The sequence below is a fragment of the Dasypus novemcinctus genome, chromosome 14, assembly GCF_030445035.2.
Source record: "Dasypus novemcinctus isolate mDasNov1 chromosome 14, mDasNov1.1.hap2, whole genome shotgun sequence".
Taxonomy (NCBI): domain Eukaryota; kingdom Metazoa; phylum Chordata; class Mammalia; order Cingulata; family Dasypodidae; genus Dasypus; species Dasypus novemcinctus.
In genome coordinates this window covers 585416-612485 of record NC_080686.1, presented here as the reverse complement: position 1 = coordinate 612485, position 27070 = coordinate 585416, and the positions used below count along the sequence as shown (strand labels likewise).

General features: G+C 40.8%; 1 long non-coding RNA gene across 1 annotated transcript in view; it reads left to right on the top strand.

Moving 5' to 3' along the window:
* Positions 1-21430, top strand: part of LOC131273223 (uncharacterized) — a 45529-nt gene extending 24099 nt beyond the window's left edge. The window contains exon 3 of the long non-coding RNA XR_009180348.2: positions 19902-21430. This is a non-coding gene — a long non-coding RNA (uncharacterized lncRNA). The remainder of the gene's footprint in view (positions 1-19901) is intronic.
* Positions 21431-27070: the final 5640 nt, after the last annotated feature.

The window sequence follows — 27070 nt, the reverse complement described above, 5'->3', positions numbered from 1 at the left end:
CATACATGTAGTGAGCAGCAGAAAGTCTCCAGATTATAGGCATCCTGTGAGTGCATTTCTGAAATCCTGGAATGTGAGTTAGTTGTAGGATACCTACATTTTTGTGGTTTTGAAGAACTTAATTCTTGCTGATGTCCATATGTTCAAGGTTTAATAATAAGATCATGATAGACTATGCCTGAAATATTTTGATGTGTTCTTAAATTTTAAAAATTCAATAAACCCTATTAAATGAATTTTTCTTTCCTCAGGTTATTTATAAAATAGTATTTTAATTGGAGTAAGAACAAGTATTAGCCAGAATCCTTGAGGACCATGTGTGTGTCTGATGATAGGTATCAAGCCATATGGTGGTAATATTGTACTCCAGATATAAATGATGCTGAACCTATTTGATTATGTATCTAAAGCAATAAATAATTTTCAGAATTTGCTGAATATGAACCATGATTGCTAACACCAAATGTGTATGTAAATAGATTCATTTAAAACTAAATAGAAAATAACTGTAGTCATAAAATATAAAAAATTAAAATCTAATGATTGTAGGAATACAATACATTAAATATACAAAAACAAGACTAATTCAGAAATGAAATATAGTATAACTTATTGAAATAACATATACATATTGCTTTTGAATATATATAGACTTTTATAGATCATTGATTTTGAAAATCTATAGACGTATAGAGAATGACTAGATTTTGGCAACGTGGTAATGTTTCTCAAGAGAGGAGTACATGTAAAAGGAACATTCAGTAGTCATGTGGAGAAAGAAAATAGGCAAGGAAAGGTGCAGTAGAGGTAATGAACTGAGTGAAGACCCTTCTTGGAAGAGTGGTGGAAATATAGAATCTGAAAATATCAGGAAGAAAGCTTCCATATTTTAAAATATTTCATAAAACATGTAGAAAGAGAAACAGAGCTGTGTTGTTAGAAAGCTATTTTCAGTTTCACTTCTGTCTATGAAATTTTTTTAATCATGAAAACCAAGAGAAAAAAACATTGTTATTTTCAAGTATCAAAGTAATACAGGGAGAAAAGGAGTAGGTGCAGAGTAATCCACAACAAATGAATGAAAGCTCTTTGTCATGATCTATATTATGTACTGAAGTATACTTTCTGAAAAGTAGAGAACAGGCATTAAGAAAATGAAATAATACATGATAAGATATCATAAATTTAAAAAAACTCAAAAAGTGAATGAGAAGAAATAAGAAAAATGGAAATACAGCTCAAAATTGAAGTATAATCTCTTAAGAAATAGGGTGACAAGATAATGCTTAAGTAGATAAAGTGAAAAGCTGAAAGGGCTGAAATATTTAATGAAGAATGTTAAAGATTGAAGAAAAACACTCAGAAGTTGAGGAATGGTTCCGATGATCCACTAGCTGAACCCTGGGTGCCTGAAGCAGGAAGTGGGTGGGGCCATCCCCAGTCTGGAGGCCTTGGGTGGGCCCTGAGGTCTGGGTGGGTCCTGTACATGGGCAGTGCTGAAAGCTGCCCCGGCCCTCCCTCCCATGATGCTCAGCTCCAGGCTGCAGGCCTTGGCAGGTGGTGTCCAGGCTCCTTCAGCCTGGCCTTTGGTGATGGCTGTGGCTGCTCAGGTGCTAGGCAGCCTTGAGCTCTGTACCCTGGGAATGTTTGCAGGAGGTGTTAGTCCTGTGCACTGGGGAGGGTGCAGACCTGTGCTGAGTCTCATCCTTTTTTTTTTTTTTTCCATTCATATTTTTTTATTGACTTTGTAATAATATTACATTAAAAATATATATGTGAGGTCCCATTCAACCCCACCCCCCCACCCCACCTCTCCCCCCCCCCCAGCAACACTCATTCCCATCATCATGACACATCCATTGGATTTGGTAAGTACATCTTTGGGCACCTCTGCACCTCATAGACAATGGTCCACATCATGGCCCATACTCTCCTCCATTCCATCCAGTGGGCCCTGTGAGGATTTACAATGTCCGGTGATTACCTCTGAAGCACCATCCGGGGCAGCTCCATGTCCCAAAGATGCCTCCACCTCTCATCTCTTCCTGCCTTTCTCCATACCCATCGTCCACCATGTCCACTTTTCCCAATCCAATGCCACCTCTTCTATGTGGACATTGGATTGGTTGTGTCCATTGCACCTCTATGTCAAGAGGAGGCTCAGATTCCACCTGGATGCTGGATGCAATCCTCCCATTTTCAGTTGTAATCACTCTAGGCTCCATGCTGGACCTCCTGCTGCTGGAGCAGGAGGTGGTACATTCATCTGGGTGGAGCTGGGGGACTCCAGATCACTGATTTGTCAATTAAAGAAAGTCCATGAACTGGGTTTCCACAGAGCCGTTAAACAGATGGATGCGCTCCAGGATGACTGTGTGCTCCCCCTTGTTGAGGGCAGTTCTGTTTTATGTCCGTTGTCCTTCCTTTTCATGTCACCCCCTCTCACTAAGAGTATCCTGATGTGACTTTATGTTACATGGTCAAGCTATTAGGTCTATTTTGAGCATTTCTTTAAGAAAGGTTGACTTAATGACTGAATGATTTAAGTTAAAAAAACTTGTAAAACATAGGGTGTGCAATGAGACACAGGCATATATACTTGTGTCTGGATGGCTTATCCTGCAAGGAGGTGTGTGAAATTGGTAAGTGGGTGTCTGGGCAGAGGTAGAATGGAGGGAACAGGCTGGATGAGAGGGAGGCTTACCTTTCATTGTGTACCTTTTTCAACATTTGATTTTTATTAAAATGAGTGTTTTTCCTACAAAATACACAATAATAAGATTCTGGGAAGGGATCATTATAGGCATTTGTAATATGTCCTGTTATGTGAATTTTCCTTCTAGGAGACCCCTAGTCAGCTGGACAGTCCCAGGCAATGGGACAAAATTTTGTTTTTATATTCATGAGAAATATGGTATGTGCTTTTCCATTCTTTTAATATCTTTTTCTGGTTTTGCCATTGGGGTAATGTTAGCCTTATCTCATGAGTTAGGAAATGTTCCCTTTGCATTGTTTCTGAAAGAGATTGTGGGGAATTGGTTTCATTTTTCCTTAAATGTTTGGTAGAATTTGCTTTTGAACTGTCTGAACCAGGTCCTTTGTTTTTTGGAATGTTATTAATTATTGATTCAAAATTTTAATGGCTGTAGGGTTATTCTGATGATCTATTCTTGTGTGAGTTTTGATAATTTGCATCTCTCAAGAACTTTTGAGTCATTACATCTAAGTTATAAAATTATTGGACCTAAGGATGTTCATAGTCTTGTTTGATTATCCTTTTAATGTCTGTGGAAGCAGTAGTGATGACACCTCTTCCATTCCTGGTATTGGTAATTTTTATCTTCTCTATTTTATGTTTGGTTAGCCTAGCTAGAGATTTATCCGTTTGATCAGATCATTTCAAACAACAAACTAAGGCTTTAGTTTGGGCATATGTTTTGATTTCTATGTGATTAATGTGCAGGAGTGCACTCACTGGACTGTATGGTAAGTTTATGTTTAGTTTTGTAAGAAACTGCTAACTAGTTTTCAGAGTGACTGTACCATTTTATATTCCCTTATGCAATGTATGAGTGATTCAGTTTTTCTGCATTCTCACCAGCATTTGGTATTGTCACCTTATGTTTTAGTTGTTTTAATAGTGTGTAGTTGCATATCATAATGGTATAGTTTGCATTTCTCTAATGACTAATTATATCCAGCATCTCTTCTTGTACTTATTTCCCATCCATTCATCTACTACGGTGAAATGTTTGCACATATATAGTGCCCATTTTTTAATTGGATTGTTTTTTATTTTTAAATTTCCCCTCCACCCTCGCAGCTTGCTTGCTGTGTCCATTCTCTGCACACTCTTCTGTGGGTTTTTTTGCTTGTCTCCCTCCTTTGTCGCGTGACCTGGCTGAGTTGGCTCTCTGCAGTACCTGTGGGCGAGGCAGCGATCCTCAGCCTGTGGGTGAGCCTGCCTTCACAAGGAGGCCCTGGGATGAGAACCCAGGGCCTCCCATATGGTAGACAGGAGCCCAAGTGACTGAGCCACAGCCACTTCCCAGGATTTGTTTTTTCATGGTTGAATTTTGAGAATTTTGGAAATTCTTTTGATTTATTCTAGATATCTGTGTTTTTGTGGGTTTTCTTTCTTTTTTTTTTTTTGGTATTTGGCTCAGTGGTTGAACCCAGGACCTCATTAGTGGAAAGCCAGCCCTCTACCACCAAGCCACATGGGCTCCCCTGAAATTTTTTTGTTTGCTTGCTTTTTGTTTTTGTTTATTTTAGCAAGTACTTGGATCTGAACCCAGAACCTCTTGTGGGAAGCAGGCGCTCAACAGCTCAAGCCACATCCACTCCCAATATTGTAGATAGCTGTTCCAGATATCAGTTTCAGATAGTCTAGGTATGTGTTCTTTCTTTGTCATACTTAAGTTTGCAAATATTATTCTCGTCTGTAGTTTGCTTTTATAGTTTCTTTTTTTCAGGTCTGTAGTTTTAAAATTTGGTGAAGGGAAACAGACTTTGGCCCAGTGGTTAGGGCGTCCGTCTACCATATGGGAGGTCTGCGGTTCAAACCCCGGGCCTCCTTGACCCGTGTGGAGCTGGCCATGTGCAGTGCTGATGTGCGCAAGGAGTGCCGTGCCACGCAAGGGTGTTCCCCGCGTGGGGGAGCCCCACGCGCAAGGAGTGCGCCCGTGAGGAAAGCCGCCCAGCGTGAAAAGAAAGTGCAGCCTGCCCAGGAATGGCGCCGCCCACACTTCCCGTGCCGCTGACAACAACAGAAGCGGACAAAGAAACAAGACGCAGCAAATAGACACCAAGAACAGAACAGACAACCAGGGGAGGGGGGGAAATTAAATAAATATATCTTTAAAAAAAAAATTTGGTGAAGAGCCATGTATCATTTTTATTTTTTATGGATCTCATTCAATGCACTCTCTCTTCAGAATCTCTTTCCATGTTTTCAAATATCAACTAGTTTTGATGATACCCCAGTCTTTCTCTTGCCTAACATCACAACCCCATTGATACTTCTGCTTCAGTGTCACAATTTTAAAAAAAAATTATTTTCATTATTTTTAAAGGAGCTTTAGTTGCCATAGATGTTCCATCAAAAATATAGGGGGTTCCCATATACCCTACTCCCTCCCTCTAACACACTTTTCCCCATATACATTATCCTTCATTCATTAGTGTGGTCCATTTGTTTCATGGGATGAGCACATATTGAAGCATTGCTGTCAAGCATGGTCTATAGTTTGCATTGTTTCACACTTTGCACAGCACATTTTTATAAGTTTGAGAAAATGTATAATGACGTGTATCTGTTATTGCAGTATCATGCAAAATTATTCCAGTGTTTGAAAAATGCCCCATGTAATGCCTATTCTTCCCTCTCCCTCCCCTCAGAACCTCTTGTGTCCACTGTCTTTATATCAATGTTATGTTCTTCCATTATTAGAATAATAATAGTCTACTTATCCATAGGTGCATTCCTCCTGTTTGTTCATTCCTCTGTCTTTTGGAGTTGGGATTGTGTCACTTTCTTACCCCACAGTAATCCAGCAACAGCTACTTCAAATAAGTGTGGAACCCGACCACCTGGTTTCCCTAACTGCTGCTGCTCTATCTAATCCACCATATCACTTGCCTGGACTGCTGTGATAGCTCCCTAACTAGTCTGCCTTTTGACCTACTTGCCATTGTGGTCCATTCTTACCTAGCAGCCAGAATGATCCTGTTAAAACCTAAGACAAGTCTTGGCCCTTGTTTTTCTTTACTGAAACCCCCACACTTTCCCAGTTTATAGTAAAATGCAAGGCTATTACATTGCACTACAAGAACCTCCACAATGTGTGCTCCAAGTTTTAAAAGCATTTATTGAGATATAGTTACATACCATATAAGCTATCCTAAGTGTACTTTATTATAATTACAGATGTGTGCATTCCTCACCACAATCAAGTTCAGGACATTTTCATTAATCCTAGAAGGAAAGCCCTATACTCCTTAGAAGTCACCTCTCAATCCCTCTATCATTCCCCAGCCCTCCATAACCACTATAAATTTCATCTCTATAAATTTATCTTTCCATTTTATATTAATGAAATCATAGAATATATGGTACTTTGCATCTAGTTTCTTTCACTTAGCATAATGCTTTCTTAAATTACTATAATTTTTTTAAATGAGAGAAGTCGTATGTTTACAGAAAATTCATGTAAAAAATACAATGTTCCCATGTATCCCTCTATTGTTGACTCTTTGCATTAGTGTGTCAGCTTTGTGAGGATTGATGAAAGAATATAAGATATTACTGACAACTATAATCCTTAGTTTACATTAGGTGTATTTTTTCCATCTACCTTCCTATTATTAACAATGTGTAATAGTGTCATCCATTTGTTATAATTCATGAAAGAGCAATCTTGTATTTGTTAACCTCAGTCCATCATCCATAACACATTCACTTAGTTAAACAATCCCACCTTTAGGCTTTTAGCTTTCCTTCTAGTAACGTACATGACCTTAAACAAATTCTCTCAACCATATTCACAAACATATAATTCACAGTAAGGTCCTACCATCACCACTATCCATTCCCAAACATTTATAATCAACCTAAATAGAGATTCTGCACAATTTAAATATCAGTTTTCCATTCTCTAACCCATTGTATCCCTTGGTAACTTATATTCTAGATTCTAAATCTGTGAGTTTGCTTCTTATCCTTAGTTCATATCAGTGAGATCATACAATATTTGTCTTTTTGTGTCTGACTTATTTTACTGAATGTAATGTCCTGATGGTTCATCCATGTTGATGAATGCATCAGGACTTCATTCTTTCTTAGAGCTGAATAATATTCCATTGTATGTATTCACCACATTTTGTTTATCCATTCATCTGCTGGTAGTTATTTGGCTTCTACCCTTTCTTTATTGTGCTCTGAACATTGACATACAAATACCTGTCTGAATCCTTGCTTTCAATTCTTTTGGATATATATGCAGAAGTGGGATTGCCAGGTCATTTGGTAATTTTAGTTTAACTTTTTGAGTTACTGCCAAGCTGTTTTCCACAGCCAATACACTATTTTATATTCTTACCAACAGTGTATGAGGTTTCCTATTTATATGCATCCTTACCAGCACTTGCTATTTTCCAATTTAAAAAATAATAGCCTTTTGAGTGGGTGTGAAGGACAGCTCATCATGCTTTGATGTGCCTTTCCCTAATGGCTAATGGACTTGAGCATCTTTTCTTATGCTTATTTACCATTTGTATATCTTCCTTGTAGAAATGTCTATGTAAATACTTTGCACATTTTTAATGTTTTTTTTTTGTCATGCCCAACTCCCTTGGAGGTAATTGAGTGATAAAGCTCTTTCTTCCTTCTTGATGTGGAAATAGCCCCTCACCATTTGCCTGCTTCCTCCTCCTCCTTTGATCCCCAGCTCCAGTCTTGTCTTCTCTGACTTAGGTAACCTTTTTTTTTTGAGGTACCAGGACTGGGCATTGAACCTGAACCTGGGACCTTGTATGTGGGAAGCTGGCACTGAACCACTGAGCCTACATAGGCTCCCTTGAGTTGGTTTATTCATTTGTTTGCTTGTTTGTTTTTAGGAGGCACCAGGAACCAAACCTGGGACATCCTATGTGGGCAGCAGGTTGAACTTCATCCACTCACAGCATCTTTCTTACCTGCTCTGTTATCCTACCATTGACCCCTCTTCTTCAAGTTGTATTTGCTGATTCTTTATCTCTTGCTCACTGGATCACCTAAACAGTCCTAAACAGTCACCATGCACTCACTTTATTTAATAAAGTGTAAAGGGTGGAGACGGTGGCTCTTTCCACCATCTCTATGATGACCCTTCTTGTTGGGTAGGTGGTTTCAGACCATCATATTTGCAGCCCTTGAATGTAGTTGAGGCTCACCATGGGCTTTGAGGGAGGCCCAACTTGGATGGAATTGTGACTCTTGTGAAGTCATTTCCACAGTGGTTTACCTTAAGTCAGACTTCCCTGTACTTAGATCCTGACATGTACTTGGTGGGTCACTTCAGGAAAAGTACTTTGAGATCTTTGTACCTATTCCTCATCTGTAAATTGGTGATAAAAAAATACCTAATTTTTCAACTTTGTTTTATAATTGAATCTAATTTTAGCTTGCCTGACTCCCCAGATAGTCTCCTTCCAATCCTGTTCCCCAGAAAGGAGAGTGATGGACTCAGTGGGTCCCATGCTTTTTAAAACATTTTTTAAAAATTTATTAGAGTATACCACTCATACATAAGCATACATAAACATTAAGTGTATAATAATAATTGTGAATTTACAAAACAAATATATATAACATGATACAGGACTCTCATACCTCACCCTATCACCAATACCTTGAATTGTTAAACATTTTAACCTAATGATTAAAGAGCATTGTCACAATATTACTACTAACCACAGTATTTTCCCCCAACCCACCCTATTATTATCTTTATATCATTTATATATGATCATTCATAAATAATAAGTATGGTAAAAATTGTGAAGTTAGAAAGCAAACATGTGTAACATCATTCAGGGGTCCCATACATCAACCCTCCACCAACACCTTGCATTTTCATGAGATGTTTCTTACAAATTATGAAAGATTTTTGTCAAAATCTTGTTGTTCTTATGTTACATTTGGTGTATTTCCCCCCCAACCTACCCTATTATTATTTTTTAACTATAATTTTATGGCAGAAGTTGTAAACTTATAAAACAATCATGCACATGTACAGAATTCCCAAACAACACCCCTCTATCTGAACATTTGTTACAGATAAGATAATATCATCTGATTGTTACCATGACCATAGTGTACATTTGGCATACATTTTCCATATTGCCCCATTATCAACACAGTACATCTTTGGCATAGATGCAACAATATTATATTATTACTGCTAATCAGAGTCCATAGGTCACTCCAGTTGTATTTTTCCCATACTTCTCCACATTCCCACCACCTTACAGTAGTGATGTACATTTGCTTTAGCTAACAAAGGACACTTTTGCATTTGTACCATCAAACACAATTCTCATCTACTTCTTGGTTTGCTGTGCTATTCAGGGTTCCTAGATTATTTCTTTAGCATTCTGTCAATTGGCATTTCATATCTAGATTACCATTTTCCACCACATCCCCATTTATAAACTAGCTTTTACTCGCTATGTGTTACCATCCGCTCTATACATTTCCACACTTTCACAGCAAAGCTAATTAAAATTTATGTACATTAACCATCAGTAGTCCATCTCAGTCCTCCTCTTATCTCCTTTAAGAATCTACCATGTACCACCACATCTTGAAGATACTTTCTTACCATTTGTTCTAGAAGTTTTATGGTTCTTGCTTTTATTTTTAGGTTTTTGGTCCATTTTGAGTTAATTTTTGGATAAGGTGTGAGATAGAGGTCCTCTTTCCTTCTTTTGGCTATGGATATCAAGTTCTTTCAGCACCATTTGTTGAATGGACTATTCTGCCTGAGATGTGTGGGATTGATAGGCTAGTCAAAAATGGCTTGACCATACATGTGAGGGTCTGTTTCTGAACCATCAAATTGATTCCATTGGTCTATGTGTCTGTCTTTATGGCAGTACCATGCTTTTTTTAAACCACTATATCTAGGAAATATGATTTAAAGTCTGGAGGTGAGATTTCGCTTTTCCTTTTTAAGATATTCCTGGCTATTCAGGATCCCTTACCCTTCCAAATAAGTTTGATAATTGTGTTTTCAATTAAAAAAAATTCTGGTGGAATTTTCATCAGGCTTGCATTGAATCTGTATATCAATTTGAGTAGAATTGACATCTTAATGATATTTAGTCTTCCAATTCATGAGCATGGAATATTCTTCCAGTTATTTAGAACTTTTTTTAATTTTTTTTTTAATATTGAGTTGCAGTTTTATGAATACAAGTGCCTTACATCATTGGTTAAGTTTTTTCTTGACTTTTTGAGTTTTATCTGCCGTATTTTATTTTCACCCTTCTTTTCCTCTTTTAATTTTATTGATAAAATCTTCATTTCTAGACTCTCTTCCAGGCCTCTCTGTCCTGTCTTTTCTTGTCAGGGTCTAGCGTAACCTTTAGTATGTCTTGAAAATCTTGCCTCTTGGTTAGAAATTCTCTCAGTTTCTGTTTATCTATGAATATTCTAATCTCATCCTCAGTTTTGAAAGACAGTCTTGCTGGATATAAGATCCTTGGCTGGAAGTTTTACTTCTATATTTAGTATCTTAAATATATCACGCCACTGTTTTATTGCCTCCCTGGTTTCTGAAGAGAAATCAACACTTAATCTTATTGGGTATCCCTTATGTCATGCTTTGCTTTTCTCTTGTTGGTCTCAGAATTCTCTTTGTCTTTGGCATCAGATATTCTGGTTAGTATGTGTCTCAGAGTTGGTTGATTCGGATTTTTTTGGATGGGAGTACATTGTGCTTCTTGGACATGGATATCTATGTCCTTCAATAGGGTTGGGAAATTTTCTACCATTGTTTCTTCAAATATTCCTTCTGCCCCTTTTCCCTTTTCTTCTTCTCTGGGTCACCCATGACATGTATGTTTGTACATCTTTTGCTGTCATTTATTTCCCTGTTTCCTTGTTCAATTTTTTCCATTCCTCATTTGTTCTTTTCTATGTTCACTTTCAGAGGCCATTTCTTTCAGCTTACCAATCCTTTTTGCTGCCTCCTTAAATCTGCTTTATATGATTTCAATGTTTTTAAATTTCATTTATTGCACCTTTCATTCTGAGATCTGCTAATTTGCTATGTATGCTTTCGAGTTCTTTGTGCTCCTCCAGTGTCTTCTTAATATCCTTAATCTCTTTAGCCATCTCATTGAATTTATTAAGGAGATTTGTTTGAACTTCTTTTTTTTTTTTTTAAAGATTTATTTATTTATTTAATTTCCCCCCCTCCCCTGGTTGTCTGTTCTTGGTGTCTATTTGCTGCGTCTTGTTTCTTTGTCCGCTTCTGTTGTCGTCAGCGGCACGGGAAGTGTGGGCGGCGCCATTTCTGGGCAGGCTGCTCTTTCTTTTCACGCTGGGCGGGTTTCCTCACGGGCGCACTCCTTGCGCGTGGGGGCTCCCCCACGCGGGGGACACCCTTGCGTGGCACGGCACTCCTTGCACGCATCAGCACTGCGCATGGCCAGCTCCACACGGGTCAAGGAGGCCCGGGGAGACGGACGCCCTAACCACTGGGCCAAAGTCCGTTTCCCTGTTTGAACTTCTATGATTAGTTGTCTCAAGTCCTTTCTGTTACTTGGAACATTATCTTGTTCCTTTAACTGGGCCATATCTTCCTGTTCCTTGGTGTGGATTATAATTTTTTGTTGTATTGGCATCTGGTGTAGTAGAGTATTTATTCTGGGTGTAGTTTTTCCTCTTTAGTTTATGGCTTTCTGCCCTTTCTCCTTTGCTGGTTGTGCAGTAGGAGCCAAGGATGTAGTTGGTACTCTAAGCTGTGGAGGCTTAAGCTGCCCTCATTACCCAGGGACCTATGAAGCTTCTCTCAACTTTCTCCTTTGCCAGGGGTAGGGACAGAATCACAGCTGTGTGGAATAATTCAAGTTATGCAGGCTGTGACTGTGGCTGCCCAGTGAAACTGATGAAGCTTCATGCCCCTTTCACCCCTGCCTGGGGCAGGGACAGAGCTGCAGGCATGGGCAGCAATCTATGTATTGCAGGTCCAAGATGACCACAGTTGTCCTGGTAGACTTCCAGTTATTCAGCCCATGTCAGCTAAAGGTTCCTGAAGTTACCTGGATAGGCTAGTGCAGGGTCCACTAGATTCCCCCCTGCCAGAGGTGGGGCTGAAGCCTAGAATAGGACTGCAGGCTGATCTGGGTGAAAGAAACAGGTCCCTATGTTCAACCATGATTTTGGTCAGCCTGGCTTCCCCTTCTGCTGGGGGTGGAGTTAAAATGGTGGCCACCAGCCTCTTTCTGACTTGGACAGGTTCATCCTTTAGCTCTTCTTAGGGTTAGACTCTAGCAAACTGAATTTACTAATCAGTAGCTGAAATCAGTGGCCAACTCTCTTCCTCCCCTGTTTTTGGGAAAAAGGAGCTTCCATTTCTAGCCAGAGGATAGCTCTTGGGGCAGCTTGTGCTGCTATGGTAGGATATTCTCTGACATCTCAACTTGGCTGGTAATTTCCCAAAGAGGCTAATGCAGGTCCCCCAGCTTCCTCCCTGCTGGAGGTGAGGCTGGGTCCTATGCTAGAGCTGCAATCTGATCTGGATGGAAAGGTGCTGGTCCCTACCAGCACTGGGATTTTTATTCTGTCCTGCTTCCCCTTGTGCCCAGCGTGGAGTTAAGATGGTGACACCCAGCCTCTTTCTGACTTGTTCAGGTTCAAACTTTAGCTGTTCTTAGAATTATATACTGTAGCCCTCTCAATTTACTCATCAGTAGCTGAAGTTGGTGCCCAACTATGTTTTCCTTCCCCATTTTTGGGAAGTGGAGCTTCCTATTCCAGCTGCAGAATAGCTCCCGAGGTGGCTTGTGCCTCCACTGGATGGTGGGCACCAGCTTCCAGGGCATGGGGTGCTCTACTTCTGAATCTTCTCTGCAGATGGGCAGTCTCCTTCCTTCTGTTCTTTCAAGGATGTTGCATGAAGCTCTTCTGGCTTCCTGGATTACCCAAACAGGTGCTTTAGATAGCACCATGTGATTACTAACTGCCCTGTAGCAGGAGCTGACTCTAGGAACTCCTTACTTTGCCACATCTTGTTAGTTTTCCTTGAATTTTGGATATTTTATATATAGGTCTAAAGTTTCCTTTTACATTTTTGTTGTTGTTTATGTTTCTTTGTTGAGAACTATCTTTTCTTTCATTTCAAGAGTATTTACCTTTCTTATTGAGCAGAGACTGCTTTGATGCATAATTCCTTCTCTGGTTCATTTGGGACTGTATTGGCTGATTTTTTCCCCTGGAGAATAGATGAGATTTTTCCAGTTCTTTTTATGTTATGTTGTATAATTTGGGATGATATCTTGTTGTGTGTGCTTATTATATAGTTAGAGACTTCTGAAAGATTGTTTTGGCTAGTTGGTGCCTTGCTATTCCATATGAATTTGAGGATCACCTTTTTCCATTCCTAAAAAAAGGTTGCAGAGATTTTGGCAGGTATTGCATTTATTATTTTTTTCATTTTTTTGGTCTTTAAAAAATTTTTTAATGTTACCTTAAAAAAATACAAGGTCCCTATAAACCCCCATCTCCCTCACCCCACTTTCCCCCCCATAACAACCTCCTCCATCATCATGAGACATTCATTGCACTTGGTGAATACATCTCTGAGCACCACTGCACCTCATGGTCAATGGCCCACACCATAGCCTACACTCTCCCACAGCCCACCCAGTGGGCCATGAGAGGACATACAATGACTGGTAACTGTCCCTGCAGCACCAGCCAGGACAACTCTAACCCCTGGAAATGCCCCCACATCACATCTCTCCCTCCCACTCCCTGCCCCCAGCAGCCACCATGACCACTTTCTCCACACCAATGCCACATTTTCTTTAGTTACTAATCACAATCATTCATGAATAGAACATCAGTAAGTCCACTCTAATCCATACTCTATTCCTCCATCCTGTGGACCTTGGAATGGTTGTGTCCACTCCACATCTATATAAAGAAAGGGCTTAGATTCCACATGGATGCTGGATGCAATTCTCCTGCTTTCAGTTGTAGGCACTCTTGGCTCCCTGGTGTGGTGGTTCACCTTCTTCATCTCCATGTTAGCAGAGTGGTGTAAGTCCAATAAACCAGAGTGTAGGAGTTGCAAGTCTGTTGAGGCTCAGGGCCTGGCTATCACATGGTCAGTCCAGAGATTCAGGTCCCCTGGGTATACACTAAACCCAAGCACCAACTACAGATCCAGTAAAATAACAGGGGAGGCTTGTGGACAAAGATCAGATCTGAGTCCAGCTCCATCACACAGAAACACAAACTCCAAATTAGGGCCAACTGACATGGCACTGAACTCCACCTGCCATGACCACAGAAACTGTTGGTCCCTGTAGCCCTCAGAAGAACCAGTACCTGGGGTTGTATCTTCTTTATCTGTCTCTGGGACTCTGCTGAGGTGTGCGTAAGGGCAACCACTCTGATGACCTCCCGGCTCTTTTTGGAGACTCATAGCCACATAAACTCATTTGTCCTTTCCTTTCCTCCTTTTATTCAAGGTCAAAAAGCATTTTTAACTCCTGGTATTATATGTAGACAGATATTCTGATGGTCCGAGTTGACCCCTTTATTCAAGGTCATTTTCTAGTTACATCATCAGCTGGTACTTGGTAGTAATCCCTTGGTGGAAGAAGTTGCCTTGCCAGTTTGCATACAAGGCAACACTTATTGCAGTGATGGAAGGCAAAACATCAAAAATAAAGCTTTTGCATTTTTAAATTTTTTGGTACCCCAATTTATTTTTACCTTAATTTTTCTAAATTAATATGTATTCTATATCTAACCTTTAAGCTCATCACTATATTTCATTTTATTACTAATGGAACCTGGCAATATAGGGCTTCATTTTTGAAGAAGTTTTGGATCACAGAGAGGTTCAACAATGTCAGAGGAGGAACACTGGTGTGGGATGTTATTGACAGGGGACACATGGTTGGCAGGGAGTTCTACAGGGCATATATCCATATATCCAGGGTACATAAAGATGTTTGGATATTTTCATAGTTGTTACAATTAAAAACAACTGAGGGAGTGCTGAGTTCCTAGCCAGGGGAGCTCTATCACAGTCCCTAAAGGAACAGCAACAATCCCCCAAGTGCAATAGGAAAGACCAAAAAAGAAGGAAGATCCAACAATGAGCCCTTGATACTAATGATTATGCTTGTGAGCCTGTGCACCTGAGATAAGAACAAGGCCTAGAGCTGCAGTGTGCCTAAGAATTGCCTAAGAATTACCTCCTGAGAGCCTCTGTGTTGCTCAAATGTGGCCAGTCTCAAAGCCAAACTCAGCATGTAAATGTATTGCCTTCCCCCCAGTTTGGGTATTGCATTTAATCTGCAGATCACTTCAGATAGTACTGATATTGTAACAATATTAAATCTGAAACAAGGACTCGCCATTTATTTTGATCATCTTTAATTAATTAAAATTAATTAGGTCATAATTTAGGTCAAATTTAATTAAGTGCTTTGCAGATTTCAGTGTATAGGTCATTCATCTCTTTATTTAAATTCATTATCAGGTATTTTATTCTTTTAGAGGCTATAGTGAATGGAATGTTTTAAAGATTTTTTTATTTTTTCAAATGTACTTAGGTTACAGAAAATGTTACACAAAAAGTATAAGGGATTCCCAAATGCCCCATTCCACACACCTCCCACCCTTCCCCACATTAACAGCTTCTTTCATTAATGTGGTACATTCATTGCAATTGATGAACACATTTGGAGCATTGCCACGAAGCATCGATTATACTTTACATTCTTCCTACTCACTCTCACTCAATTCTTTAGGATATATAGTGGCCTCTATCTGTTTTTGCAGTGTCAGTAAAGACAATTCCATGTTTCAAAAATGCCCCCATATTACACCTCTTTTTCCCTTTCTGTGCCTTCAGCACCTCCAGCAGCCACTGTCTCCACATCAATGATATACTTTCTTCCATTGCTGGAATACCAGTAAGTTCATAGTAGAATATTAGTAAGTCCACTCTCATCCATATTTTATTCCCCAATCCTGACGATTCTGGAATGGGGATACCTACTCCACTTCTAATTGAGAGGAGGCTTCAATCCCTTATGGCTGATGGATGGGACTCTCTTGCAGTTGTAGACTCTCTTGGTTCCTTGGTATGGTGGTTGTCCTTCCCCACCTCCTTCTTAGTTATCCTGGGTGATGTCAATGAACTGCAGAGTAGGTGTTGCAGCTGCTGCAATTGATGTTTAATGCCCATATCACAGTGTTTTTTCCTGGTATGGAAAAACAAAACTGATTTTTTTTTTAGTGTTTATCTTATACCCTGCAACTTTTCTGAATTTGTTTCCTCTAGTAGATTTCTTGAGGATTTTTTGGGATTTTCAATATGAACGATCATACCATCTGTGAATAGTGGTAGTTTTTGATTTCTGATTTAAATGCCTTTATCTTTTTTTGCCTAATAACCCTGGCTAGAACTTCCATTTTAATTTTGAATAGAAGTGGTAACAGTGGGCATCCTTGTCTTGTTCCTGACCTCAGGTTTCATTCTTTCATTGCAGGCTTTCATTGTTTCTCACATTGACTTTGATGTTAGCTGTGAGTTTTTTGTATTTACTTGTTGTGGTTGTTACCTTTCATTCCTATTTTTCTGAGCAATTTTATTATGAAATCATGGTAGATTTCATCAGAAGGCTTCTCAGTGCTATTGAAGTGATCATAGATTGTTCCCTCCATTGTTTTTAATGTGTGTTACTACAGTGAGTGATTTTCTTAGGTTGGCCCACCACTGCATTCTGGGGATAAGTCACCCTTGGTCATGGAGTATAATCCTTATAATATATGTAGTTTGATTTGATTTGCTAGTGTTTTGTTGGGAGTTTTTGCTTCTGTATTCATATGGAAGTGGTTCTTTGTTTTCTTTTGATGTGTCTATCTGATTTGAGTATCAGAACAATAGTAGCCTTATGGAATAATGAGTTAGGAAGAATTCCTACCACTTTAGTTTTTTGGTAGAGTTTGGGAAGAATTGGTGTTAATTCTTGTTTGAATGTTTGGTACACTTCTCCCTGAAGCCATCTGGACTTTGACCTTTCCTTGATGGGACATTTTCGATTATTATTCAATCTCTTTGCTTTTATAGGTCTGTTAAGATCTTTTATATCTTCTTGAGTCAGAGCAGGTTGTTTTTATGTTTTAGGAATTTGTTCATGTCTTCTCAATTATCTAGTTTATTGACATATGAATGTTCATAGTATTCTCTTATAACCCTTTTAATTTCTGCCAAATGAGTGTTAATGTTCCCACTTTCATTCCTTAAATAGTTATTTGCATCTTCTCTCATTTCTCTTTGTTTGGATAAAAGTTTGTCAATTTTATTAATCTTTTTAAGGAACCAAATTTTGGTTTCATTGATCCTCTCAGTTGTTTTTCTGTGCTTTATCTCCCTTGTCTCCTTTCTGATCTTTATTATTTCCTTCCTCCTACTAATGTTAGGTTTAGTTTTCTCTTTCCTCAAGATATGAAGTTAGGTAATTGATTAAATATCATTCTTTGGTGGGTGGGGACTCAATGCCCTACTGGCAGAAGAGGTTTCTGTAATTCCTTAATTAAGTAAACCTATGAATCCAGTATCATCTGATATGCCTAGAATTGAAATTCATCAATAATATCAAACTGCTACAGCCAATATCTAAAAGGGGAACAAAAAAGTTGGAGCCTTTATTTACCTATCCTATACTTATTTAAATCCAAGGTGGGAGCTAAAATATAAAAACTCAAGGATGTGGGCTGCTTAGAAAAATTCTTGCTCCTACTTGCCTTGTGAATCATGTTACCTTACAAACTGGGTCCCCTATCTAATGTCTGCTGTGACCTAATTAAAACAATAGGCAGCTGCAGAGTCTTTTAAAAAAATCCAAATTTTATAAAGAACCAATTAGAAAGCCCTGTGTACACCAAAAAGATACATTTTCAACTGCCTTTTGAAGGCTTAGAAGGAGGACTGCTTGATCCCCAAGTCTGAATGTGTAAACAATGTTTGGATAAGGAGCCAATATACTATAGGATATCTGAGTCATGGTATCTCTATTTACCAGCCCACTAGCCATACCAGAAATAAACTTACCCTAGATATGAAGTCGCTGGGCTAGGGTTAACCATAAGATTATCAACTCCCTATGGAAGGTTTGCCTATCATGAGGCAACCTAACAGCCACAGTAGAAGAACGTGTCAATATCATTGATGCAATTCTCAAAACAATTCGAGTTTCTATAGACACAGTAAATGTCATGCATAATGAGATGGCCTTAGATCATCTTCTGGCAGAACAAAGAGGGGTATGTGCAGTAGCCAATATCTCCTGCTGCACATGGTTAAATACATCAGTGCAGCTAGGGCTAAACACCCAAGCCATTTAGCTTCATAACATTACCAATCCTCCTGCATAATCGATATGAGAATCCATCAAAAACTCTATGCCTAAATTATCATGGTTCTTACCCATAATAAGTCCCCTAATAATTGGTATCATGCTCTTAAAATGTGGTCCCTGCCTTCTTAACTGCTTGGTGTACTTCATGAGTAAAAGTTTAGAAGCTATTAAACTGCAAGTGATCATAGCCCAGAGCTATGAACGATTCTGTTGTCAGTGTGCTGACAGTCAAATATACCTTAACATAGCTAGGGCAAGATTCTGCTCCTCCACTGGAACCTGTCACAACATCCACAGTCAGCAGGAAGCAGCTCCAGAAGCTAAACCTCCTCAAGAGTAAGGAGAGGGTATAAACAGAGGGGGAACTGCTACAAGGATGGAGTGCCCCCTGGATGATTACACACGGAAAATTTCACCTGTCCTTTTGTTTGAGCTATGCTTATTTTCAGGAACTAAGGGTAGGTTGCCAGTAACCACAAGAGCAGCCCACCTAGGGCTGCCAAAGATGGCAAATGGGCTCCCTGTGCAAAAAGTATTATAAAAAGTACCATGTGCAAGAAGAGACCATCTGCATATAACAGAGTAGAGTTAACAATAATATTGTAATATTTGCAGCAATGGCAAAGATATTATATCAATTCTAAGGGACAATAATAAGGGGTATAAGGAGATATGGGATTTTTCCTTCTCAAGTAGTGAAAATGTTCTAAAATTGACTGAGGTGATGATAGCACAACTTTGCAATGGATGTGAGAGCCACTGAGTATACACTTTTAGTGGATTGTACAAAACAGGAGACTGTATAACACAGTGAATCCTGTGGTAGAAGATGGACTGTGGCTAACAGAATATGAAAATGTTCTCTCATGAACTATAATAAGTACATAATACTAATTCAGGGTGTCATTAACTGGGTGAGTTGGGGGAAAAATACACCAAATGTAAGATATTGGCTATATTTATTAGTAGTCATATTTTTATAATGCTTTTTCATGGTTTGTAACAATTGTTTCATAACAATGCAAGGTACTGCTGTTGGGGTAATATATAGGAGCCCTGTATGATGATATTCATGTTTGTTTTGTAAGTTCACAACTTATACTATACACTTATTATTTATGGATATTCACATATGAATGATAATCTTCAATAAAAACTTAACAAAATAAAAAGTTGTAAAACTAAAGATAGGAGGTAGCATGATTGTAAAATAAACATAATTATTTCAAAAGTGAGGTTTATTCTCTACAACAAGAGAGGATGATAAGGTAAATATACAGCAGAGGTGATACAGAAAGTTTGCTTCTAAACAAGACACTCAGTTAAGGAAAACCTTTTATAACTTCTTATTAAGAACAGACAGATAATACAAGAAAACTTTAACTGAACAGAGAGAAAACCACGGTATGAAGTGATTTTGTATGAAGCACTGTATGAAGATATTGTCTGATGGGAAAACTCTTAAAAATCTTATAAACCTATCAAATCTTAGCCACCCTGTGCCATGACAAATAAAATCCATTTTCTGCAAACCTTCAACTTTCTGTATCAACTCATGATTGTCCTACATATTCCCATTTCTTTCTACAACAACCAGTTTATTTTACTTTAAAATTTAAGACAAAACTTTATTTTCCTTTAACAAAACATATCTTGCAAATGTATTTAAATGATCAAAAAGATCTTGGAAACTCTCTTCAAGGTAACAATCTTGAAAACATAATTTTTCTTTCAATATAATCATGGAGGTGAAGAAGGTGAACCACCACACCAGGGAGCCAAGAGTGCCTACAACTGAAAGCAGGAGAATTGCACCCAGCATCCATGTGGATTCTAAGCCTCCTCTTGATATAGATGTGGAGTGGACGCAACCATTCCAAGGTCCACAGGATGGAGGAATAGAGTATGGATTAGAGTGGATTTACTGATATTCTATTCATGAACTATTGTGATTAGTAATTGAAGAAAATGTGGCATTGGTGTGGAGAAAGTGGCCATGGTGGCTGCTGGGAGTAGGGAGTGGGAGGAAGAGATGAGATGTGGGGGTATTTTTGGGACTTGGAGTTGTCCTGGGTGGTGCTGCAGGGACAGTTACTGGACATTGTATGTCCTCCCATGGCCCACTGGGTGGACTGTGGGAGAGTGTGGGCTCTAATGTGGACCATTGACCATGAGGTGCAGCAGTGCTCAGAGATGTATTTGCCAAATGCAATGAATGTCTCATGATGATGGAGGAGATTGTTGTTATGGGGGGAGGAGTGGGATGAGGGGGATGGGGGGAATATGGGGACCTCATTTTGTTTAATGTAATATTAAAAAAATAAAGACAAAAAATAAAAATAAAAATAATAAAATCAAAATATAAGCTCTAATAGATATAGTTCTAGTTTATTTGATCAGTAATTACATGGAGTTGGGAAGAACACACCCATGTAGAATGAAATTTATGCTTATATTGTACTTTTTAAAAAAGATTTATTTATTTCTCTCCCCTCCTTCCCCTTTGTCTGCTCTCTGTGTCCATTTGCTGTGTGTTCTTCTGTGACTGCTTCTATCCTTATCAGCGGCACCAGGAATCTGTGTCTCTTTGTTGAGTCATCTTGCTGTGTCAGCTCTCCATGTGTGTGGTGCCATTCCTGGGCAGGCTGCACTTTCTTTTGCACTGGGTGGCTCTCCTTAGGGGGTACACTCTTGTGCATGGGGCTCCCTGTAACATTAGGAGTGTTAATTTATATGTAAATGCTTACTTATCTCTAAGTCAATTTGAATAGAGCTCTTTGCAGGAGTTTCATAAGTTAATTTGGAAATAATATTCAGATGTAGGAAAATATCATGCATCAAACATACAGAAACACAGAGTTTATACTTTCAATTTAAACTACTAATCAAACATAAAAAACAGAAATACAGAAAACATAGACATCTCATGAGCTTTTAATTTCTCACTTGTCTTTTTCAAAGAATCATTTAATGAAACTTTAAAAATATTGCTAACATACTCTGAGCATCAGTTGAAATAGGCATCTCATTTGACTGGCTGGGATATCACATTTGGGAGCACATCTCTGAGATGAGTAATTTTGTCTACTTGGAATGTTTCTCATAATTAACATTAAAATTCTAGGTTGTCTTTGTTAGATATTGCCAATTTGTTCGATATGTACAGCTTCCAACTCCATAATATTTGAATATGTATAATATGCCAGTGTGCCATAGGATAGAGAATTAACATTTTAAGAGAATGAGGATCCATCTTTATCATTTTGCTTCTTAACTTGTGCACAGGTCAAAGAAACTAGCCATAGCAAACATGAAACTGTGGACTGAACCATAAGGCTAGAGACTCAGGATCAAAACTTGAATTTTCTCATTAAAAAGATTGACCCACTGAACTTTGGACTGAAAGCTAGTGAGACTGGAGAGCACAGACAGAAATAAGTGGAGCTCAGATCCAAGAGGGACTCACTCATGAACCTTATAGATGGTGGAGAGGAGAGCATGCTGAAAGGTTTCAGCAGGAACCTACTTCTGTCTTCTTATCTCCAGAGCCCTTCATAGTGGCATTCAGATTCTGTTCTCATCACTGAACCTGTGCAAAAAAATACCCAGGTAATTAACATTTTGGATTTCACACCTTTATTAAGTGATTCATGAATTAGGCAGCATTCAGCCCAAGAGCAAGGCTCATATAGGCAGAACAAGGTAGTCTGAAAGAAAATAGAGTCAGGAAGTGGACTTGGCCCAGTGGTTAGGGCATCCGTCTACCACATGGGAGGTCCGCAGTTCAAACCCCAGGACTCCTTGACCCATGGGGAGCTGGCTCATGCACAGTGCTGATCCACGCAAGGAGTGCCATGCCACACAGGAGTGTCCCCCGCATAGGGGAGCCCCACGTGCAAGGAGTGCACCCCATGAGGAGAGCTGCCCAGCATGAAAGAAAGTGCAGCCTGCCCAGGAATGGTGCCGCACACATGGAGAACTGACACAAGATGATGCAACAAAAATAAACACAGATTCCCTTGCCACTGACAATGACAGAAGTGGACAAAGATGCAGCAAATAGACACAGAGAACAGACAACTGGGGTAGGGGGGAAGGGAGAGAAATAAATAAATAAATCTTTTTTTTAAAAAAGAAAATACAGTCTTACAGAGTGCCTTACTTGGCTTAGCCTTGACTTAGAGGAACTAGGCTACAGAACAAAAAAGGGAGCTGGTGAGTCTCCCCAATTTCAGGTTCAGGGAGAAGGACCCTTTACAAGAGACAGGAACTTAATTAGGCTTTGGTTTCTGATATGGACTTAGCATGAAAGTCTCCGTATCAGGCCTAGTAAACTTAATTATCATCTGTTGTGCTTGTGTCTTCTATTAATTTTGAAAGGGCAGTTCTTATACTTTCTCAAAAAAAGTAGAATGAATTTCACAAATTTTCAACAAATGTATAAATGAAAGCACAACATCCTAAAAAATGAAAATTTATCTATAAGGGGCACATGGGCCTGCATACAAATGACTCCTAAAATAAGATGGAGAGAAACTGCAAAAATTTGAAAGATATAACAGCATTCCCTATCACAGAGTCCCCAGGACCTGGGGGCACAGGGACCCCCAAGGGGAGATCATGGCCACTGCACCTAGAGAGCCCCAAACTGGAGGGGGGTGCATGCAGGGCACAAAGAGGAAGCCCCCAATAACACAAAGCAAGGGAGCTATGCAGCCCCAAAGAACAGGATCTGTGCAAGCTGGCACCCCAGGTTTCCACAGGAAACAGTTGCTGGCAGCTACAAAACATTTACAGCTTCTTCTCTGAAAGAAAAAAAAATTTAATTAATTGAAATTTAATAGCCAAATGTGGCTAGTGCTTATACTAGTGAACACCAAAGACCTGGGATCTTGGATGAGGCAATTAAAAGCAATGAAATTTTTCTTTCATGTAAAAGTTGCATGTTTGAAATGTCTGCAGGTGGGTCCCACTATTGGATGGATTAGTTGGTGAATATATATTACAAAATAAGATCAGGGAGGATGTGGGGCTGCTGGAGAGGGAAATACTTCCCAGAACTGGGGTTCAGTTCAGGCATGGCCCATGCCTGCCCCTTCCCTGGCTTCACCCACACCTGCCAGGCAAGGGCTGACTGTGTAAAGGGAACCAAATCATCTTGATAGTGCCTGTCTGTAGAGGGTGATTTTCATGATCTCCCCATCCCAGGCACCCAAGAATCAAACCACAGCCAGGGCTGCAGCACTGAGCCATGGAATGTGGCAACTCCTAGAGCCAAGAGGTGTCTTTTAAAGAGCCACAGGTGGGTAATCTCCTCAGCCATCAGTTAAATAACACACACTGCTCCTCACTCACCATCCTCCTGTAGTGAGGATGGTCTCCTGCCCCATCTGGGGACTGCTCTGCTGGCACTGGACACTTCTGCTCAGACCACTACAAGCTCCTGGGATGGGGGGCCCAGCAGGCCAGGTGCCCTGGTGCTCTGTGGGTGGGCACATGGGCTGTCCTGAACTAAGGAAAGGTCTGCAGCCTCCCCCACTGCTCCCTCCAGCTTATGGCTGATGGTGACCTGTGGACAGGCCTGATGACAGATGTGAACCTGCCTCCTGAACAGGTGCGAGTGGGCTATATTTTGGAAGTTAAAGGTAGCATTAGTATTTGCCTGTGCTACAGAGGAGGACACCTAGGGCTTCTCAGAAACAGAGAGAAACTTAGTTTGCACAAAGCTAGGGCCCTGTGTGTACAGTGGCACTTTGCATACATGCACATGCAGGCAAATGCATGCACAGTGGCATTCAGCAGAGGGGCGCAAAGATGGGAGGCAGGATGGGAAGGAAGAGAAAAAGCCTGAAATGAAGGAAATCACAAAAAAGCAATGAAATAAACTAACACCCCCCAGAGACAATACTGTGAGTAAACCAGCAACTCTACACACACTCTTTAATAAAGTGACACATTCTGGTCCACAGCTGGCAGAATGTACCAGAGGGGCATTCACCTGACATTTCACAGGTCTCCTCCCCTCCATATACAGTAAAAACAAAAGAGCAGGAAAGGAGACCACATTTTCTCCTTGATAAAACCTGGTTGAAAACCCATAATGGACTCAAAGTCACAAGGTTGTCTCTTTTTAAAAAAATCTGCTAGTGAAACATGTCTTGGATTGTCCATCTCAGCAGGGAGTGATTTTTAATAAGGATGGAAAGAGCATCTGCTCTTGAAGATGCTTCCCTAGAGGAGAAAGAAACTCTGTGGAGCAGGAAGAGAGCCACAACCTGTCCTCCAGGAGGTGCCTCTGCCCTCTCCACCCCAAGGGCCTCTGGGGGTCCTCCAGGGATGCTCCTGCCTGAGGGGAGCTGCCAGCACTGGCACGAAGGCCTGATGAGCCAGAGGAGGAGCTGACCTGGTCTCACCAGGTGGGGCAAAGCAGGAGGGAGGCCCCAAGCCTGGAGGGAACAGCAATGGCCTTTCAGGCACCCAGGGAGCAGCAAGAGCAACAGAGGGAGCTGCCAACCCCACCCAGTACAGGAAGCTCCTCCACTCTCCTCTCTCTGAATTAACACACCCAAAAGCTACTGCTGCCAGCTCAGGAAAGTTAAGACTCTCTTCCTCCGTCCTCCTCAGGGCACACAGGCAGAAGAAGGGACACAAATGGAGCCCTGTAGGAAGGCCTCCCTGACCAGAGGCAGGTGCTGCCTCAACCCACAGCTGACGGGGCTGGGAAGGAGGCGGAGGTGTGTACCAGGTCTGGAGAACTGCAAAGGGAGCCCTAGAAATCAACAGCCCCAGGGAGTGCTTCCTACCATCAGTGAGCCTCAGGATGGCTGGTGTGGGTCAGGAGCAGAGCTCTGCACCCTGAGAGGTGCTGGAGGGAGAGTGATGATGACAACCAGGATGTCAGACCTGCTGAGTGTCACACCACAGAGTGGGGGGATCTCACACATTGGGGTGCACAGAGCAATTTTAAATAGGATGTCAGAGAGGTCTAATGGGGAAGGAGTCCTGAATGCAGAAGTGGGAAGGAGGTGGGGGTTGTGGGTAGCAGCCTGTTTGGGGTGCAACAGGAGAGAAGAGGCCCTGAGGACCAACTCGGGGGCTTGTTGGGAGGGAAGGGAGGAACCAGGTGCAGCCACGTGTCCAGGCCCAATGGCTGCCACATAACCCCTGCATTCCACCCCAAGGTTTTTACCTGAGAGAAATGAGATCAAATGTGCTGCCACCACTAATGTGTCTCTGGGTCATAGCAGCTTTATCTGCAAAGGCCCAAAGTTGGAGCCAACCCAGAGGCCTGACAGGGTATAGCATGAGCCACATGTGGTCTGTCCACACTGTGGAATCCTACTTAGCAGTAAGGATACACACCCCATGATGGATCTCCAAATAATTATGCTGGGTTAATGAAGGAAGACCAAGGGGGCAGGGAGAGAAGAGAGAGAGAGCAGTGCTGTGCAAATCCCTCCCATGCAATTCTAGAAGGTGCAGGGGAATCCATTGTGAAAGGAAGCACAGCAGTGATCCCTGGGTAGGGGGCAGGGAATGAGGGTGGAGAATGGGCAAGTGGGGACTCCAGGGGTGGACATGTTCATTATTTTAGTCTTGGCTTCATAGGTGGACACGTGTCAACACAAACCATAACAGCTGTAGCCTCTAGACTTGCAGTATAAGTAGGTCAGTATGCCCCCAAAGGAGGAGGGGGTTTTTTTGTCTTTATTTTTTTATGTTACATTAAAAAAATGAGGTCCTATATCCCCCCACTCCCTTTACCCCACTCCTCCCCCCATAACAACCTCCATCATCATGATACATTCATTGCATTTGGCGAATACATCTCTGAGCACCACTGCACCTCATGGTCAATGGTCCATGTCATAGCCCACACTCTCCCACAGTCCACCCAGTGGGCCATGGGAGGACATACAATATCCAGTAACTGTCCCTGCAGCACCACCCAAGACAACTCCAAGTCCCCAAAACACCCCCACCTCACATCTTTTCCTCCCACTCCCTACCCCCAGCAGCCACCATGGCCACTTTCTCCACACCAGTGCCACATTTTCTTCTATTACTAATCACAATAGTTCATGAATAGAATATCAGTAAATCCACTCTAATCCATACTCTATTCCTCCATCCTGTGGACCTTGGAATGGTTGCGTCCACTCCACATCTATATCAAGAGGGGGCTTAGATTCCACATGGATGCTGGATGCAAATCTCCTGCTTTCAGTTGCAGGCACACTTGGTTCCCTGGTGTGGTGGTTGACCTTCTTCACTTCCATGTTAGCTGAGTGGGGTAAGTCCAATAAACCAGAGTGTAGAAGTTGCAAGTCTGTTGAGGCTCAGGGCCTGGCTATCACATGGTCAGTCCAGAGATTCAGGTCCCCTGGGTATACATTAAGCCCCAGCACCAACTATAGTTCTGGTAAAAGTAACAGGAGAGGCTTGTGGACAAAGATCAGATCTGAGTCCAGCTCCATCACACAGAAACACAAACTCCAAAGTAGAGCCAACTGACATGGCACTGAGCTCCATCTGCCATGACCATAGAACCTGTGAGTCTCTGTAGCCCTCAGAAGAACCAATACCTGGGGTTTTATCTACTTTATCTGTCTCTGGGACTCTGCTGAGGCGTGTATAAGGGCAACCCCTCTGATAACCTCCTGTCTCTTTTTGGAGACTCATAGCCCATATAAACTCATTTGTCCTTTCCATTTCCCCCTTTTATTCAGGTCAAAAAGCATTTTTAACTCCTGGTATTATATGTAGACTGAGATATTCTGCTGGTCCGAGTTGACCCTTTTATTCAAGGTCATTTTCTAGTTACATCATCAGCTGGTACTTGGTAGCAATCCCTTGGCACCCGGAAGGCTCATCCTCAGGGGTCATGTCCCACGCTGGGGGGAAGGCAACACATCTA